The sequence below is a fragment of the Silene latifolia genome, chromosome Y (assembly GCF_048544455.1).
Source record: "Silene latifolia isolate original U9 population chromosome Y, ASM4854445v1, whole genome shotgun sequence".
NCBI classification, from domain to species: domain Eukaryota; kingdom Viridiplantae; phylum Streptophyta; class Magnoliopsida; order Caryophyllales; family Caryophyllaceae; genus Silene; species Silene latifolia.
Window position 1 is genome coordinate 339,062,853 of NC_133538.1, and position 22,250 is coordinate 339,085,102.

The window sequence follows — 22,250 nt, forward strand, 5'->3', positions numbered from 1 at the left end:
GATTCACTATCCGCTTTCAAAGACATCGCCACGGATCGGAGCAAAAGCCACGTTGAATAACTTAAGACATTTCAGTATTAATCTAAACACTCTTCATATCAATCAATACATGCAATAACATTCACAGGATCTGCTTGTCAATCTAATTTATACATTACTACTCAGGTTACAAAGATGAAGATGCTTAGGTGCTCACATATGGTTCATGTCAAATAGCATATTTTCCAAGAAATATTGGTCGAATGACGAATGACGAATGCACATTGATTGGCAAATTTTACAAGCTTATTGGTCGAGTCAGTCAAGCGAGTAAACAAATGATATTGGAAAGTTAACATACAATACTATCATACATAAAATTTCATTCTTGGTGCTAAATATATTTAAACCGCACCCAACACCATGACATAAAAGATTAAATGTATTTAACTACACCAATTTTACAAATATTCATTATATATCATGCTAATATCAACATACCATGTTAACACACAACTCACTTAAATCACCACATTACATTTCCCGTTTTGACATTCGTAACTAACCACAACCCACTAATTCACTACATGAACGAACAACATGACTAAATTAACCCACTATTTGTGACTCCGTTCTAGCTTCATTCCCCCAGACTAGCAAATATCATGAAACCATACAACCAGACAATCGGGCCGAAATCTCATTCAAATTTATACTCACACGACAAAATTTAACTTCATTTTCAAAACTTTTACTTTCATATTGGACGGTGAATAACTTTCTTAACATAAATCTTATAACAGAGCCGTCCATAGAATCCATTTAACTCAAAATCAGATAAACTTAACTCAATTCCTTCAAACAATACAAGCTTAGGTGTCGACTCATATTTCGTAATTTACAGGTTCATCTTATTCATTTCAGTCCTATCTTTACTAATGAACGACTATTACCTCAACATCAGGATTTTAGTTGCACTTCTTTACTCGATTATATTCACGGCTAACACGACTACAAAGATTTAATCGGAGACCTTTTAGATAGTACACATTCCCTGGTGACGTCTCATCAAAGCATACGATTCGTACCATGATGTAAAGCAAGTAACTACAAATTAACTGTGTTCAATCAAAATTTTACCTCTTTATTACAGATCTATTTATCACGGGTTGCATGGTCACACAAAAGTATAAGTACCAACTCAATCACATGTTAAATTTTAAAACGATTTATCACGTCATAAGAACTAGACAAGAGTCTAACCATATAGTCAATATAAGAAGATTATTAGTTTAGATCGGAGGCACATTATAAAATTCCTGTTAAACTCCTTACGAACAATCGATGTCGTCATGAGTAATTAACTTAATAATGTAGAAGTCAAACGACTGAAATTACAATTGAGTATTAATGGTTATATGATTCACAATAACAACAAAATTACGTCCATATCACACATATGTTTAACATTTTAGCAACCATACCATTCAATTGTATCCATCAACTCAGTATAATTCATTTTCAGCAAAATAAAAGATATCGCATAAACAACTTAAACATGTACATATACCATCATATAACTTGTAAAACATTATCTATGACAAAAGATTAGCAAGGTGAACAAGTTCTCTGGTTTGCACGGTTTGAACAAATAGGCAACTCGCGACTCAATTAAACGTAACTATAACGACTATCATTTAAACATACGCATAACATGTGAATCATCAAAGGGTTATCTCATTATAATTCATAGCGACGGTTCGAGAATATATTTCAAATATCGTAACTATATCGTAACTATATCAAACTATATTTCAAATATCGTGAAAATTGCAACAATCACCTTAGCATTTCATGACAATACAACTATGAACATATCCAATAAGGAGCAACAACACTATTTTATTATCATATCATAAGTTTAGGTTCAACTGAAATAAATTAATGCAATGAAAGTAATAAGTATAACTATAGGCACACAGACTCACATAAAAGACATTAGAACTCAGATGACATCCTACATGTGTGAATATTTAGACATACTCATTACTACCATCCATGTGTAAACATTTAAACATAATTATTATAAATATTCATGCGAGTATATTAGAACAATCAAGTTAACATTTAACGCCACCAACTTTACCAAGATATAACAATATAGTTTTATATTTATATATATCCGACCACTATACAAATATGATGAACACACCAGAGATATTATAACATGCCAAGCATAAAATATGCAAACAACTGGACTCGTATAAAATATTTCACCCTCGATTAAGAATCAAATTAAGCTATTCAATTTCACTCATACTATCATGCCAACAATGTTATAAACTAAACTTTATTTTTTTTTATCACTAGTTAAGATACATAACCTATGAATATGTGTGCTACTATCATCATATAAGGACAATATAATTTCACATTAATAAGGCTCATGAAATAATCGAACAACTGCATGAAAACTCAACATAGCATTCACATTTTAAAAGTTATGATTCACGTTGTAACTTCCAAAAAAAATCACGAATAAATAACCGTTCAACGAAAACTTGAGTTATATTACTTTTTATAACATACAGAGAGTTAATAATTCGTGAGAAAAAGAATGAGGTCCAAAGCTCAAGAATTCAATTTTTAAAGGATTTTACAACTCAGTTGGTCCAAACAAGTATGTGACAGCAATTGGTCCGAAACTTGGGTCAGTTTGCAAAACTTACCATTTAATATAGAGACATCAATAATTTTCGTGGCTTATCAATTTGAAAACATATGCGAATCTTCTGATCGATGGAGTTGGAATTATGCAAAAATTATTTATACAATTTAAATGAGGATTTTTACAAAATCATTGGTCGAAACATCACTGCACAGGAACTTCCTGACCACCGCCCACTAAAATATTTATTACTCCTAATCTGTATATCCTATAAGCATGAAACCAACGCCAAATGAACCCTAACTCACGAGGCTATCTCTCATAAAATTTTCATCCATAGGAAATAAACAGAAAACAAATGGCAGTAAGGTCAATTAAAGAGTAAAATCAAACAACACGAGTTTCAGCACTAGGTCATTCTTTACTATGTTACAAGCTCTTATGAACATACTATGTATACTAACCCATCCCAACTTAAATCTCACACTTTGTACTTACGTAAACATCTATCCCATAGAATCTCTTCGCATCTCGATCTACTCCTTACATCTAAATCACGATTGCTATGACTAGAAACAAGCAATTCAATAGTGTTTCTGATTACTATCACAATACTATACTAGCATGGCTTCGGGATCACATAACCGCATATCACTAGACATAATAGCACTATCAACACGTCATTTATATCCATCCAGATAAATATCATCAATTCGCAATTATTTTCACGCTCACGATTACCACAATCCAACACTTCATTGATTATCAATCTGAACACGAAAATTTATTTCTCATCTCCACAACATCATATGATCACGTCATCATTCATACAAAATAGTTACCGTAACGTTGTCATGCAGAATGGTTAAAATATATGGGTCTCAAGGTATACATCAACTCGATTATATCCAAGGTTTTCCTTCTAACTACCCCATTCACTCAATTTTCTCTCGGGTTACCTGGTTCAAAACTGAGAGGGCAAAAGAGCACGTATCAAGGGCGCCTTCTTAACCGCACTGTGAGCTCCTAACAGTTTATTCCCAGGGGTTCATTTTATTTAGACACATCCTACGTTCATTGGGTTCATTGGTTTAAGCCTGAGGATCGTTCGCTCTGATACCACTTTGTAACACCCCGATTTATGAAGGAGCCTTTAGCAAGACATTCCCTAATAAACGGGACTGTTACCATCTCGGTTTCCCGAGGTAGTGAATAACAAATTAAACACCAAGGCAAAATATATAATTACTTTAACTTAATTATTACAAAACCTCTTTTACATCAAATTAAAGGGAACTAACATAAATGAAAGTGAAAGTCTTCTAAATGATGATCTAGCTACTAAGTCTTCTGATCCAGTGTCTCACGCCCATCAAGCTCCCAGCCTATCTCATAAACCTGTCAAGCCTGCTCCCCAATATTTGGATCGTCACAGGTGTTCACGAATACACAGGGTCAACCACGAGGTTGAGTAGGGAATACAATGAAACAACAAAATATGATATGCATGCTCCTCCGTCACCTCCATCTCCATCTCAACTCATATCTCATAACCCGAACACCCAGCCATACCGATCCCCTAGACTATATATCGACCGTAGCCGATCTGCACATTTCCTTGTTGAGGACACCAGGGCAAGTCCTGCAGAACCCGCCTGGGCCTTATCACAACATCATCTTCACCACACCACATCACCACAACATCCTCCATCTCCAATGCATATGAATGCTCAAAAGAAATTAATGCAACACAATATATATATCTTTGAACTGATCAATCATAAAATCATGTCGGTTACCAAATGTTGTGATAACATACTCAATACGATCAATTCAGTCAATCACCTTCCAAAGATATGAATCATAACGTAAATCAACAGCCACGAAGCAAGTCAACGTTCACCGTTTGGTCATACGAAACACAAACAAGTCAACACAATTCAACATCAACGATAATAAGTCAAGTGTATTTCCCTACCTTTTCGCAATCCAAGCACACACAAGCAATCACTTATGATCCTTCACTTATCCATCACCTACATAACATAATTATGTATAATTACCATCTACTCAGTCAATTAATCATGCACATAACCTAGACTCATCATAACTTAATAGGAATATCAATTTAAAGAACAAACACGACTTTTCTTGATTTTCCTGCTCATGGCAGACTCGGTATAAAATGAATAACTAATTCCAGAAAATTCGAATTGATGCAAGGCCAATTGAATTGGAACCCCATGAGTCTTAGCTACAATTTATATCTAACGTGTTTTTCTCAAATTCCAAACTTATCAAGAGTTTTCAGACTGATTTCCAAAAACTGACAGAAACCGTCGCATAAAAAGTATTGATTCATAAAACGAGTTTGACAAATGATTCTTAAGTAAAACCAACGCCTAACTCATCTAAACTCTTTAAATTAAATATATGAAAAAGACCCAGCACCAATTCAATATCTAAATTATGTTTTAGAAGTAATCTTTCAGCCTCTACTGATTTGCGGACATTTTAGATAGACGTTCACAAATAATTTTTTCAGGAAAAACTACACGGTGAAATACTACCAATTTTTACAGGCATAAACTAGGCTTGGAATAAACATGAGTCTCTTTTTTAACTTTTTGCATCCCACGGCTTTAAGATAGGTAAAACACTCAAATAACACAGACCAACGAATCTGTAAATTGCTGTAACTATTCCATTCATTTATCTCATACAATTTATAATCAAAAACCCCCAAACCAATTCTAGGGTTACGAAAATTATCCCAATACTACTATAATTATGCTAATAATTGAATAAAGAGGTAATAGGATAGTCTACTTACGAAATAGGATGAGAATAGGCTGAGAAATCGCCTCGCAATTCCTCACGCGGCTCCCTTCACACACGGCTCCCTCTTCTCTCTTTTCTCTCTTTTCTCATGGTTAAAATGAATATGGTGATAGGGAGATTAGGGTTTGGTTAGATGGGTTATACATATAGGATAGGTGCTATTAAGACGATACGGGCCTAGCCTAGTTAGATTAATTAAAACCCGAGTCACATAATTACCCGAGTCACAAATACACTACACGACCCAGCTGGTAACTCGGCCTAATATAATATCATATTAAAATACCGGGTATTACATATATTGCCTAAGAATCTACGCAAACTCCACTGTTTTGCATTGTGCTCGCCTCATCTTGAATGCGGGTGTAGAAATTGTACCCATTGATCGCATACCCGCTATAAAAAGTTGCACGAGCATCAGGACCGAAAGCGAGATGTCGTAGGCTGGTTGAGCAATCACCAATTGGGTTGTCATAATCGTAAATAGTATCCTTAAACCAGTCACTAAATTGCTTGTAATGCTCATTTGCATACCACCTTTCGTTCTTATGAGGGTGTTTCCCCTTAAGGTAACTCTGGTGTTCCATAGTGTAAGGCTGGACATGATCATCGTTAAATAGAATGTATGTATAAGCTCTATGTCGCATGTCAGATGACATATCCTTGGAAACACGGCCCCTTACACCTTCTCCATTCATCCAGTCACTATGAAGATTCGTAGGAGCTCAAATTAACTCATCGAAGGAGAGGTACGCGTAACAATACAAAAGAGCTTCATCGATAATTACTCGCTCAGCAATACACCCCTCTGGACGATACCTATTAGATGGGTAATCCTTGTAAACATTCATCAATCGTTCGAATGGGTACTGATATCTCAAATACACTAGTCCGAGATACAAAACCTCCTGGACAAGGTGGACAGTCAAATGAACCATGATAGTGAAAAATGAGGGAGGAAAATACATTTCAAACTGACAAAGACTGGTGACGAGGATCTTCTGCAAAGTTTCCGCTTCATCGGGATCAATGACTTTACTGTTGATTGATTTGAAGAAATAGCAAAATCTAGTTATAGCATGTCGAACCTTTGGAGGTAGAATGGAACGAACGACCACAGCTAGTAGTTGTTGCATCAATGTATGACAGTCATCTGACTTTAAACCAGTAAGTTTTAGGTTCTGCAATGAAACAAGGCTTCTAATATTAGATGAGTAGCCCTCTGGCACCTCAATAACCTGCAAGCATTCGCAAAACTCTTTTTTCTCCATTTTTGAAAGAGTGTGAGCTGCAAGCGGCAAAAAAATCCGATTTCCTTTTCTTTTAGCTGCCAGCTCGGGCCTAATACCCATCTCAACCATATCATCCCTAGTTGCCTTGTTTTTCTTTATCCTACGCGGGACCTTCAGCAGAGTATTGATTATATTATCACAAATGTTCTTTTCAATGTGCATAAAATCTAGGCAATGTCAAACCGGGAGGTCACGCCAGTACGAAAGTTTGGTAAAAAATATGGTTTTTTTATAACCCCGAGTAGACAACTTAGGTCCCTTCTTCCCATACGTTCTCAATATCTTTCACTTTCTCATACACTTCATGACCATTCAAAATCTGAGGACTCCCACGTTGCTCAGGACATCCATTAAATGCCTTGTGAAGCTTACGATAATGATGATCAGGGCATAACCATCGACGATTTCACATGTACACATGCTTGCGAGAATGGTTCAAATATTCTGATTCAACATCCCCCCCCCCCCACACACACACACAATGGGCAAGCCTCTTTCCCATGTACAGTATGTCCAGAAAGATTGCCGTATGCCGAAAAGTCAGTTATTGTACACAATAACATAGCTCTCAGATTGAAACTTTCCTTCTTATAACCATCAAACACCGGTATCCCTCTTTGCCACATAATCTTCATATCATCTAGAAGTGGTTCCAAAAACACATCTGTGTCATTTCCAGGTTGTCGAGGGCCAGATATCAACAAAGACAACATCAGATACTTCCGTTTCATGGAAACCCATAGGGGCAAATTATAGATGGCCAACACAACTGGCCAAGTACTGTGTTGGGTACTCATGTTTCCATGAGGGTTCATTCCATCTGAGAGCGCTAGACGCAATTTTCTTGCTTCTTTGGCGAAGTTAGGATATTTAGCGTCACTCTTTCCACGGTTGACCATCTGCTAGGTGTCTTAACTTTCCATCTTTAATCCTTCCACTATTACACCAAGTCAACATTCTTGGATCTTCTTCATTCAAATAAATCCTTATGAATCTTGGTATTACTGGAAAATACAAAACCTTAGCTGGGATCCCTTCCTTAGTCTTATAACGCCATACAGAGCAGCATAGACAATATGATAATTTCTCATAATCTTTACCGTATAATATGCAGTCATTGGGACAAGCATGTATTTTCTCATATTCCATGCCCAATTCTCTATTCATTTTTTTTAGCATCATATGTGCGACTCGGAAGAACATTACCGTCAGGTAGCATGTCACATAGCAAAGCGAGAAGTGTAATACTCCGTATTTTGATAATAATTTATGAAAGTAATTTATGTAAATTAATAATTGATGAAATGACATTTCTAATTTCTAATAATAAATACAAGTAAGACGATCATTAGTTAATAAATTAATAATCTAAGTCGGGAATTAGGTTAAGCTTATAAGTGGATCTTGGGCTGTGTGCCATTGGTAATTGGACCGAAATTTATTGAATTGGTGTAAGTGTAATCGGGATTTATATCGGGAATTAATAATAATATAATATGGAAAAGTAATAATGATTATATCAATAATAATAATAAGTTATGACAAATAATAAATTAGTAAATATTTTATGAGGAAATCCTATTTATGGTAAGATTAACATATAATAATAATAATAATAATAATAATAATATAATGGTAATTATAATAATGATAATTCCTATACTAATTAGAATAAGGTAAATTATGTAGTTTCCTAATTGACCTCGCATTCTCTATAATCCTACCCTATAAATACCCTATTAAATCTGAGAAATAAATCACAAATTAAGAGGAGGAGCTTTTGGAGACGGAATTAGCAAGCGGTAATTAATAGGTAACAATTTCTAATCTTGTTTTATTTTCTTATACAAAAACAATGTCGACGATCTTAAGACGCTTAGAAACTGACCCAAACCTTGACGGAATGAGACCAAACTTTGGGAGGTAGTTCGTAGGGTTGCAAGGGTTGGAATGGGTGTAGTGGTGGTGTCTGGGAAGGCCTAGGGTGGCGGTGGCAGGCGCCTAAAGGTGGCTGGTCAGAGGGGGTTATGGGTTTTGGTCGTGGGGTTTTGGATGGGTAATTGGACCCATAAACGGGACTGACTTGACCTGGGTTGTGGTGGGTTGGCTTCAGGGTATTGGGTCGACAACGGTGGGGGCATTGCCAGGGTAGCTGGTGGTGGTTGGTGTTGGTGGTGGTCGGGATTTCGCGAAACAGGGGAGAGCAGGGGGTAGTTGTCGCGGGGTTTAGGGCGTGAGTTTGTGGGATGGTGGTGGTGCTTTTGCTGGTGGGTGTTGGTTGTAGGGGTGCATCGGGTTGCAGGCTATTAGTGTCTAGGTTGGGTGGAGTCAATGGAGGCTGGTGGTGGTCGTAAGAAGTGGTTAAACGAGGAGTTGTACGTGTCGGGTTTTCGGTATTATTGGTAATATGTGTGGTTGTTGCACGTAGTAGGGCCGTGGGTTGCTCATTGTCTGAGGTTGTCGTTGCAGGTGGTTGGGGGTTGGTGGTAGGGACTCACGGTGGGGCTGAGGTGGTTGTGTTGCCGTGGGTTGGTTGAGGTGTGTGTGTGAATGGTTGTGAGGAAGTTTATACGGGTTAAAGGGAGGGATGTTCATGGTTACGTGGGTGTTGTATGGAGATGGGTTGACTTCTTGTTTAAAATGGGTTTTTGTTTGGTGACTCGGGTTTGTTTAAGTAATCGGGTTTTACACAATAATTATAATATCGTAATCTTTAATTATAATAAATAATTAGTTTGAATAATTAAAATAATAAAAGGAATAAATAAATAAATGAATAAATAAGTTAGTAATTATAATTGTTGTAATTGTTATGATTATATAGGTGACGGAAATTGTGAAGAGTTTATAATCGGATTTGTTCGCTTTAATTATTGGATTGCGTAATTGGAGTGCTTGCTTGCCAGGTAGGGATAATCCTACTCAACTCGACTTTTAATTATCTATGTTTGGTATGGTGGATTACTTACGTTAAAGTGAATTGATCGTGTTGGTTGATATAAACGTAATTGTTGGAAGGGAGATTCATATTGTATATGTTGGTTGATAATATCATAATGGTTGGAAGGGCGACTTATGTTGATTTGTGTCGGTTATATTGATGAGGTGAATTGAATTGTTATCGTTGATTGGAATTTGGTTATTATAAAAAGCTGTGCGACAGTCATTTATACGTTGTTGAGGGAGTTTGTACACTGGGGTGATGATAATATGTACATTGTGAGGGAGGGGTACTATTACATATTGCGGTACGTTGTTAAGGGAGGGGTACCAAAGTAATGAGAGCACGTTGTTAAGGGAGTTGTGCTAAGTAAAGGAAAGGAGCACGTTATCAGGGGGTTGTGCAATGAAAGTGAATTGAATTGGATTGATAATTGTATGTTCTTGTTGTTTAGTTTTATTTCTACTCAACCTCGCGGTTGACTATGTATTCGTGAACACCTGCGGTGAACCGTTTTATGGGGAGCATATTTGACAGATACAAAAGATTAGCTGACTTGGGAGCAATGGGATGAGAGCTCGACATGGACCATAGTTGAAGTCTAGATCATATAGATTAATTATATCACTTTATTTATTTCCGCTGCGAGCTGTAAATATTTTTATATTAAGTTTTAGTTGATTCATTTGTATTAAACCTGTGATCGCTAAGTTTTAATTTAAAGTACTTTGGTATTGTTGTACTTTGTTATTCACTACCTCGGGAAACCGAGATGGTAACAGTCCTATTTATTTGGGAATGTCTAGCTAAAGGCTCCTAAATAAATGGGGGTGTTACAAAGTGGTATCAGAGAGAAACGATCCTCAGGCCTAACCAATTAATAATAATGAACTTAGGACGTGTCTAAATAAAATGAACCCCGGGTAGAAACTGTTAGGAGCCCCTCTTAGTACTGTTAGGAAATCGCGCCTAATTCGTACCTTGGCCCTTCCAGTTTTGAACCGGGTACCTTGAGAGATATTCCAGTGTGGGATTATTAAAAATGAATATAGTATATTTGCCTTAGGAATTTGTTTGTCTTGTTTGAATGACTGTAGTCGTTAATGATTGCGGATGATTTCTTTTTAAGCATTGTGATGAGTATGTTGGTATGGGGAAGTATGTTGGCATGTATGTGGGAGGTGTGGGTATGATTAATATGTGAAGTGTTAAAGGAATTGCGTGAAATTGTGAAGAATGTGATTTTGGTTGATTTCTCGAAATTTTACCCTTGATTGCGTTGGCTGCCACTTATTTCCTGTTTGAAATCCTTGTTCGAAAGTTTTATGAGTAATAGCCTTATGAGTTAGCTTTCATATGCCACTAGTCTCATGTTCAAATAACAAACAGTTTAGGAGAAATAAATATTTTAGTGAACAGTAGTCGAAATATTCCTGTACAGTGATGTTTTCGCGCCATGCTTTTGTAAAATTTGCCATTTAAAAACTACATAATTATTTGTTATAATTCCAACGCCACTGTTTAATAGACTCATGTAAGTTTCCAAATTGATAAGCCACGTTGCAATTTAAATTTTTGACAATTAATAGTGATTTTTACAAGTTGACCTAAGTTTATGACAAGTTGTTGTAAAATTTCTGTTTCAACCAAACAATTTGTAAAATGTATTATAAATTGACTTTTTGACTTTTTGACTTGATTCTTTCTCTCATGCATTTTTAACTCGCTGTATTTTCTAAAAAGTAAAGGTTCTCAAGAAGTAATTGTGTCATTAGGTATTTATGATTTTTAGAAGTGGTGACATGTTTCCTTGGTCTTGAATAAATGAAATTTTTTTTTTTTGATATTTTTGAATTGTGAGAAGTAGGTTACCATGTCTAGTGATATGCGGGATGTGTTGCCCTAAGCCTATATATACGTTTAGAATAATTGCATCCATGTTTAAGTTAGATATCATTATTAAGAAAAGATTAATTAATTAAATAGTGATGCGTATCTTTCGTTATAGATTATTATTTATTTGGCAATGTATTCGCCAATAGTTAAGTAAGAAATTGAAATAAAGTTTAGTTCGAAATTTAAAATGATGTGACTTGCTGTTAAATCAAAGATTTTGTTATTCATTTAATCATTACTTGGAGTTGTGTTTGAAATAATAATTGACTTGTGTTACGGTGTGCATTCTTGATTTTGTGGCATTTCAATAAGGATTTGGTTTTTCCTATTGTTTGTTATTTCGAACTTCGAGGACGAAGTTTATTTTTAGGGGGAAGGAATGTGATACTTCAAAATATTTTGAGTTATTGTTGAGGCATCTTTTGATAAGTTGATATGGTTTGATAAAAATTAAGTAAAATTATTATGTTGCAGTGATCATAAGTTGGAATGAGGTTTAGTTGTGAAGATGTTTGTAAATGTTGTTGTGGTAGTTGTGGGCGAACTTCGGGACGAAGTTCATTTTAAGGGGGGAAGACTGTAATACTCCGTATTTTGATAATAATTTATGAAAGTAATTTATGTAAATTAATAATTGATTAAATGACATTTCTAATTTCTAATAATAAATACAAGTAAGACGATAATTAGTTAATAAATTAATAATCTAAGTCGGGAATTGGGTTAAGCTTATAAGTGGATCTTGGGCCGTGTGCCATTGGTAATTGGACCGAAATTTATTAAATTGGTGTAAGTGTAATCGGGATTTATATCGGGAATTAATAATAATATAATATGGAAAAGTAATAATAATTATATCAATAATAATAATAAATTATGACAAATAATAAATTAGTAAATATTGTACGAGGAAATCCTATTTATGGTAAGATTAACATATAATAATAATAATAATAATAATAATAATATAATGGTAATTATAATAATGATAATTCCTATACTAATTAGAATAAGGTAAATTATGTAGTTTCCTAATTGACCTGGCATTCTCTATAATCCTACCCTATAAATACCCTATTAAATCTGAGAAATAAATCACAAATTAAGAGGAGGAGCTTTTGGAGACGGAATTAGCAAGCGGTAATTAATAGGTAACAATTTCTAATCTTGTTTTATTTTCTTATACAGCTGAATGTCAGACAATCTTAAGACGCTTAGAAACTGACCCAAACCTTGACGGAATGAGACCAAACTTTGGGAGGTAGTTCGTGGGGTTGCAAGGGTTGGAATGGGTGTAGTGGTGGTGTCTGGAAAGGCCTAGGGTGGCGGTGGCAGGCGCCTAAAGGTGGCTGGTCAGGTGGGGTTTGTTGGAATATGTGTCCTCCGACAATAATGCGATCACGACTGTTGATCATGATGATCACATGTTTAAGTCTCATTATAAAGAATACAATTGGGAAGTAATATTTTACTGTCAACTTATCAACATATATCTTTAATGATTGGCTGACTAGAGTTTGACATTACTGTCGTGCGACGGTGGTGATCAGTTGATCCCCTAGGTCATACCTATAGGGCAACACTCTTAATTGATCATTTAATTAATCGTATAACGTTACGAGTTAATTAAATTACTTGAAAATTGACGGACGATTTTGGAAGTAAAATTTACGTATCACATTGAAATGTGATTAAATGAGATACGGTCCGAGTAATTGAATTGTATCATTACTCGGATGAAATTATTGTTTAAAGAAACAATTAAAATTGAATGAATTATTATAAATACAATTTATTGTGATTTGTAAATTGGTAAAATATTTTGGTACAAGTAATTATGAATTACTAAGTCGATTTTTGTATATGACGTATTTTTATTAATACGTTGATTTTTAATATGTTAAAAATACATAACTAATTTATGTAACATATGACATGTGACATAAGACAAAATTGACAAAAATAAAATGGATTCCATTTTATGTATGTACCGAAATTAAGGGGAGGTTTTGGCTAAAATTGTGTTGTTTAAATTAGTGGAAAACATAATCATTCACTAATAGCCTAGCCATGCAACCCTAGTTTGCATTGTGAAGGCAAACAAGAGCATGCATTGGGTCTCCTTTCTTCCCTCCTCTTCCCTCCTACCCGGTTTTACCAATGAAAAGGCCAAGGGTTTTTGTCTTATATTTTTTGATATACACTACATGCATGAGTGTGCATTATTCATTCATTCTAACTTATCAAAAATTAAGATTTTAGAAAGAGAAAATACTTCCTCTCCTATTCTCTCCCAACCGGTTTTTAGGAGATTAAAAACCAAATTGTTTTGGGTCATTTTTCTACAAGATTAATATTGTACTAGTATCTATAATATTAATTTTAATTAAGAGAAAGTTTTGGGTATAAATCCTTGGGAGAGATCCTACACTTGGGTCTTAGTTCATCCAAAAGGGAAAGCTTAAGAACAAGAGAGAAAGGTGATCTCTCTTGTGCCCATTAAACCGAAAATCACAATGTAAGAACAATGTTTCTTCCTTATTTTGTTTTAATGTTTGCATGCATAAGATCAATCATTAATTTTATGACAAATTAAATTATAACATATATGAATATGTAAGTATATAGATCTACTTTTCCTTCAATCGGTATCATGAGCCAAGGTTGTTTGCATGCAAATCGGTTAAAAGTTTTTCCGAGTTATAAAGATTAACATATAAAACATGTAAAATTTGTGTTATTATGATATATCACGAAATTAATTCATGCATGTTAAAATTTCTGGTCCTAAAATGTTTTAGGATATTTTGGTTAATTTACGGATTTTTATTGTTCATATTATACAGTAATGGCATTTAAATATGATTTTATGAGTAAAAATGTCATTTTCGGTCTAAAATTAGCTATACTTCGAATTTTCCAGTGATTTTTGGATATGTTGTCACATATATTATTTTGAGATAACCTGTAAATTTTCATAATTTTTGGACTTGTTATGCTCGAAAAATGGATTTTTAATTATTAAATTCGGATTTAGGTGAAAAATAGGTTAATATGAGATAACTCGAATCTGGTCATAGAAATTTATTATGTTGTCACATGCAATTTTACAAGATGTGTGTAAAATAATGGGCTATAGTGAAGTCTTTTTGCATGATTTATGGATTTTTGAAGAAAAATGGCATGTATAGTGACTTAATTAATGAAAAAAAAATTAATAAAACATACTCTATGACTAAATAAAAACATCATATGTTGCATTTTATTATCTTTTTTTAGATCTAAAATTGAAAAGTTAATGTATATAATTTTTCACATGTTTTTATGATTATTTTGGTTAAAACCGATAAACAGCAACATTGTTTTTCCGGATAAATTTCGAAATTTTTTTGAACATTATGAGTGTCATGGTATTTTTCCAGAATGTTAATGTGTTTAAATTTCAAAATTTGAATTTATTTGAAATTTTGTGATTTATTTGAAGTTTATAGCTTATTTTTGAAATTTTGAGTCCATTAATGAACAAATTTAGAAATATGAGTTAATTATGGTCAAATTATTAGTGAAGACTAAATTTTGAGTCCTAAGTGGTTAGAGTAATTAACTTATGCATAAATATGAATTTATGTAATTTTTGTGATTATAAAATGTTGAAATCACGCAAATCCGTAAAAACCGAGTAATATACGATATTGGCTAATTAAAGGCGATTTAGCATAAAATTGGGCATGTTCATACATATTATAATGCTGCATTTTTCCTTTATGATTGTCATAATTTTATTTATGTAATTTTGAATTATGTAATTTTACTTAGTATGGCCTTAGTTTTAATTGGTATTTCCCGAAATGTATGGGAATATCGATTCGGTTGTAATTTTATTGTGATCTCGTATCACCGTTTTGTAATTTAATAGAATTATTTTATTTATTTTAGTTACAAATGTATAATAGGAAATTATGTAATTTGTTATGTAATTTAATTTATCTCGGAGTTCCCAAAGACGGATTTCTTCAAGATGGCGATACATAAAGACGATGTTACCTCGAGATGCATGCCACAACCGAAGTTTAAGGGACCAATGGAGTTGGTTTCCGAATATGTAATAGTTAAATAGTTTTTCTATTTTAGGAAAGGCCATACTAGGATTTATTTATTTTATGCTTGCATTTTATTTATATGTCACATGCATCGCTAAATCGCCATAACTAAAACATGCGTCTTCTTTCATCGAGTTTAATCGACCGTGTCAATTAGAATTATCGTAGTTCACCGCTTTAGTTCACTTAAAACGTGATAGATAATAAATTGACATGACCTCTCGCTAAAACAATTAATTGAGACATAGCCTTACCAAATTGTAGAAACCATGAAAACCTATTTCGCAAGGGAGTGCACTCGGCCCTACCGGGGTACAAAACTTGTTACGTAGGGAAAGTGGGTGATAAATGTCTATCCACCGAATTCATGTTGATAAGGGATGAATCGGCCCTATCGTGCCCGAGTTGATGTGGATTTGGATCATGGACACATTTATTCTAAATTTGAATTGAACTCAACAAAAGTTTTTCGATAAGGGTTTCATCGGCCATACCGTGCCCTTTTCGGATGTGTTTTGGGCTATAGATAATTATTAGAGTAATTTTATCGACCAAGAGTTCTAAAAGTAGAATCGATTAAACGTTAATCCACCGAGTTATATTGATAAAGGATGAATCGGCCCTACCGTGCCTAAGTCGATATGAATTTGGGTCTTGGAATCATTTATCTAGTTGGGTAGAGGTCACTAGAAAAAATGCACAAAACTTGTTTAAATTAAAATTTTTACGAGTATTATTATTAAAACGACATTTGTTTTACTCCTTTGTTTTGTAGACCACTTTTTCCTCATAACAAATGGCAACACCAACCCCTATTGCAACGCCTCTCGCTAGTTCATCATGGCTCCGATCCTTCATGGATTGATGTAAACTTGAAAAGAATGGGTCAAATTTCTCCGATTGGGATGCCCAACTCAAACTAGCCGCCCAAGGTGACGACAAGCTTCGTTACCTTACCGAGGCATCTCCACCCGAACCTACTACTAGGTCGACCGCCGCCACTAGGGAAGCATATGAGGCTTACCAAAAGGAGTCCGCCGCAATGAAAAATGTCTTGATATTTGCGATGGAGGCGGACCTCCAAAGGAGAGCCTTTAAAATGGGCAATGCTAATGAGATTTACTCCAAGCTTGTGACAATGTTTTCACAAACTCCGCGGATCGTCCAATATGAGGCGGCCGCGGCATTCTTTGATCTCGACTTCAAAGAGGGCCAAAAGGTTAGCCCTCATGTGCTCAAACTCATGGAGCTTGTCGAGACCTTGAAAATTCAAAAGGTTGAAATCCCCAAAGAACTCATTGTAGATAGGATTCTACACTCCTTGTCCAAAGTCAAAGCGTATGTTCAATTCCGGGTGAATTTTAACATGCAAGACAAGGATGTGTCTCTTGAAGAATTGCACAAGTTACTTATGCAAGCTGAGAGGGACATGGGGTTAAATGTGAATCCTCCAAAAGATGTGCTTAACATAAGCACTAAGAGTAAGGGGAAGTTCAAGAAGAATGGGAGGAAGGGTAAGAAGCAAACTCCCACATTCACCAAAGCTAAGACTTGTGAAGCTAGCACTTCAAAAATCAAGAAGGGTCCTTTTGATAAATGCCATTATTGTAATGGTATGGGACATTAGAAAAGAAATTGTTCCAAATACCTTGGTGATATTAAGGCTGGAAAGATTACTCCAGTAGGTAAATGACTATCCTTCTTTTATGTTTCTAATTCAACTATGGTATTATGATGCAAAGTTCTGATAATGTATCTCCCTTTTTATTGTAAATAGGGCCTCCACCAAGCAAAGACAAGGGAAAAGAAAAGCAAGCATGAGAAACCATCAAGAAGCTAGGGATAGCTTTCATGGAGCTTTGCTTTTCATTGTCTTATTTTAAATTATGTTTTGCATTTTAGAACCTTAAGTTTCCGTGTTCGACATGGAAAGGTATTTTGGATAATGGGTTGTATTTTGGATAATGGTGACTTGGTTTGCAACCCAAGTCACCCGTTTTATCATTTTATCCTTTTGTTCTAAAATTCATGTTTAAATGCTTGTTCTTAGAAACATATAACTTAAAGTGATCTAATAGACAAATATAATGACGGGTTTCATTATATGTCCACATGCTTAAGGCTTGTGTATGATCATTTATAAAGCGATTTTGAGTCTATGAACTCTCTTAAAGGAATGTCAATCACCAAGTACACTTACGAAATCTATAACTATTAGTCAATCTATGAGATAGTTCTCCTTATACTTCAAATCATTATTTGTGTCTCATATGCTATGTTTGAATCTATAGTGTATTTATTCTAAAGATAGAGTGGGAGAAAAATGAGGACACAACACACGAGACAAGATAAAAAGTAGATCTATTGTGTAAATGAAGATCTACGCAAGAAAGAATGATTTGAATGAAGGTATATCTATTTACATAGTATACCAAATAGATGAGATCTATGGTCTCAAGTAAGTTCTATATGACAAAAGAGACCAAGTGAAGTAATCAAAAGAACATATTCTTATGATAACTACACGAGGAGACCAAAAGAAAGTTTTGGAACAAAATGACTAATGTAAAGTCTTAACAAGTTTTTGACTAAGTTTATGATAAATTTTGACCAATAGTTTCAACCTTGAGATTTATTTAAGAGCCTAAATGAATCAATGTAACATCCTAGTAATAAGCGATATTTATCACTAGAAGTTGCAAGGATTGATATACCGATATCTCCAATAGCCAAAGTTTTAAACCACGCAGATGTCATTACTTAACCTCATTATGAAAATGGATTGGTTAAACATCCTTCTAAAAGGGATATTTTGAAGGATGTGTATTAGATATTACTTATATTTAATAAATGACATTGCCACACATCATTATGACATGAGTGTGTTAGAGATTTAAAATCTCTTTCCGTAAGGTTAAAATGAGACCTCTTCGAAATAGGTATTTTGAAGGGATATGATGGGAACATATATGGTTTTATCTTAATAACTTGGCAATGCAATTTATATTTCAATTCTTGAAAAGTTTCGATTGAGAAGTTAATTTCGAAATATGTGGAATTGAGTGGGAGTTAGGAAATTATCATGTGAAGACATGGAATTTAGTGGGAGTTATCATCCTTTGAATGTTTACACCTCACCACTCATTAAAGAATGACGAGCTTACACCTTCCTTCATAGAGGAAGTATTGAGTTTTCAATTCTGGATGAAAATGGACTACGATGAATCCAATTACATCAAGGGATGTTGGATAAGTATTGGGAGATACACATCGGATCAACAGAAACATAGGTTATTCATCTAAATGAAATGGAATTGCCATTAGCAGTCATGGTCGTTCCTTGAACCTAAATATAGTTGATGACATGATTATAAGTTACTAATGTTTTCGCCATTAGAATGATCATGCACATGTCCAATGGTGAATCCTATGCATAAGAGCATGATGATTCATTGGTAAGCCACAATAGAAACGTCATGAATTCTCAAGTAGAATCCGATGAGCGATTTCGGTGTTTGTCAGAATGCTCTTATATTTGTCAAGAGGTTGCGCATATTAATGAAAATCCGAGCACATGTAAGGATTTATGAGAATCCTAAATCTTTCAAGCCTAGAAAGAGAAATAAGAAGTTTTGGAAAGATACTTAGTTGAATAAGAAGTTACTCAAAACCAATCTTTCCTAACTATGCTAGGACTTGTGAGAAATGCTAGGCTAATCATCATGTCAAATTGTTGCAAGATTCTGCAAAACATATACCTAGTGCATTGTGTGTGGATGGAGTACTTGATCAGTACAAGTTATATCATTCACCACAAATTCGTTCGTTATGTGATAATCGATAAGGAAGTTCTTTCAAGATAAAGAACCAAAACCGAGGTCGGGAACCTTGATGTGTACTTGGTAAGATTCATGCTATGAGAGAGAACATGAATGTAAAGAAAATGCGATTATAAGAAGTTTGAACACATGGACACATGGCATGTTAAACTTCTATTGCAATCAATAAGTGTTTACACTTACGATTTGCATCACAGGGTTGTAATATGGTATTGACTACCCGAGTGTGATGTGGACATTTGTCGTTTGAGTTATTATTAACTCACCTTGTACATTGTTATATCCAAACGGGTTGTGGAGACAATTGAACCCCGTTAAAGTGAACATGGATTAACATTGTATTTGCCCATAGTTACTTACATGAGGTATGAAGACATTACCATCTCGGTTACCCGAGGCAATGATAATCAAACAACAATGAAGAAACAACGTTTATTATAAATAATTTAGCGAATAGTTACAATCCTCAAAACCAAACCAAAAGTACGATACATGTTCTCAAACTGACTGTTCTAACTGAAATGTAAATAACTAATAAGCTACAGCGGAAGACTCCTATCATCATGTCGTGGCATCCCAGCTATCCCAGTACTCATCTCAATACCTGCTCAATATCTGCTCACCATCCCCGAATGGATCACCGCAGGTTTACAAAACAACACCGGGGTCAGTACTAATCACACAATCAATATAAACAACAATGATAAGACAAACAGATGACCTTAACATCACACACACACACAACCAACCAATTCCCATCATCTCAATACTTGACCGTCCACCTTTGGACCGGCCTTGCTAGTGGGGACCGCACCGTGCACCCACCAAATCCCCGCTCCACATAGTGAGCGATAACCCTGTCCATTAATGTGCACATCCCTTCTGTGGCGGGTTCCACAGAAGGCGAAACTAGGGCGTGAAGCCACTCCCGCAAGTGACTCCACTCAGCCGAGGCCACGTCTCGCGAACCATCAACAACGATCACAACCACAAACACAGTACAATTCTTATATCAAACAACCAAATACAATAGATCAACCAATATCCCATTATGGGACTAATACTGAGTAGGAAATCCTACCTGGTATGCACACAATTAGACGGTCTCTACTGCTGAGTCAAAAAGCCTCTTCTATGAACCCTCCTCCTATCATACAATACATAGAGGCTACCAAATCACATACTACACATAAAACCCCCAATCTCTAAATTAGGGTTTAACCAAATCAAAGGAAAGACAATAAAAAGGGTACATAGATCTTACCCTCGACGCAAGGAACTCAACGGTATAATCAACGACAAGAACTGACCGTGTGAACTACGGGAATTGCTAAGAATGCGATTAAGAAGATGAACTTGTTTGCTTTCTCTCTTAAACAGTAATTTAGGTTTTGTAAAAGTGATTTAGAATAATGACGACGAAGCTTAAATACCTTAATCGCATAATTAACAAAACCCGAGAAAACTCCCCGTAAAACCGGACACTCGATCGAGTACCCAAGGTACTCGATCGAGTACCCCCTTACTCGATCGAGTGCCCCAGCTACTCGATCGAGTACCCAACAGGTCAGAAACTTTTCTAAAGCGCCACTTACCCTTACTCGACAGAGTAAGGCCTACTCGATAGAGTACCCCAAGACTTATAAATACGGAGTATTACAGTCTTCCCTCCTTAAAAGGAACTTCGTCCCCAAAGTTTAAACCACTACTAAACAAAGGTACTCCCACAACATTCCCGACTCAACCATCAAACAAAATTCAACATAAAACATGATACTAACCCAACTCATCCCGACAAACATACCGACACAACATATGAAAGGGGTATAAGACTCTTAAAACTATTCGCGATCATCTCCTACCCCGCTAAAAGAAACAAGGTTACGTCCCCGTAACCATACATACCTGATCAAAAAGGAAAGGGTAACGCTCTTTCATAGCTTCCTCTGGCTCCCATGTAGCTTCCTTGGTCTCGTGGTTAGACCACAGGATCTTAAGCAAAACCGTCTCACCACTCCTAGTCTTTCTAACCTTTCGGTCTAGAATCTGCTTCGGCACCTCAAGGTATGATAAAGACTCATCCAGCTCTAAGCTCTCTGCCTCTAACACATGTGACGGGTCACTCACATACTTCCGCAGCTGCGATACGTGAAACACATTATGCACTTTCTCTAATGCAGCTGGTAAAGCCAGACGATAAGCAACTTCCCCAACTCGCTCTAAGATCTCATAAGGCCCTATAAACTTCTTACTTAGCTTGCCTTTCTTCCCAAATCTCATAACCCCACGCATAGGAGACACTTTCAAAAGAACCTTGTCCCCAACTTGAAACTCTATGTCCCGGCGATGTAGATCTGCGTAACTCTTTTGTCGATCCTGAGCTACTCTCATCCGTTCCATGATCATCTTAATCTGTTCCACCATCTCATGCACCATCTCTGGTCCTAAAACTACTGCCTCAACACTATCGTCCCAACAGATTGGACTCCTACATCTCCTCCCATACAAAGCCTCAAACGGTGCCATACCTATACTGGTGTGATAGCTGTTATTGTAAGAAAATTCCATCAAGTCCAACCTCTGCTCCCAGCTACCACCAAAATCCATCACACAAGCTCGCAACATATCCTCAAGAGTCTTGATTGTTCTCTCAGCCTGCCTGTCTGTCGCCGGGATGAAATGTCAGTACTCATC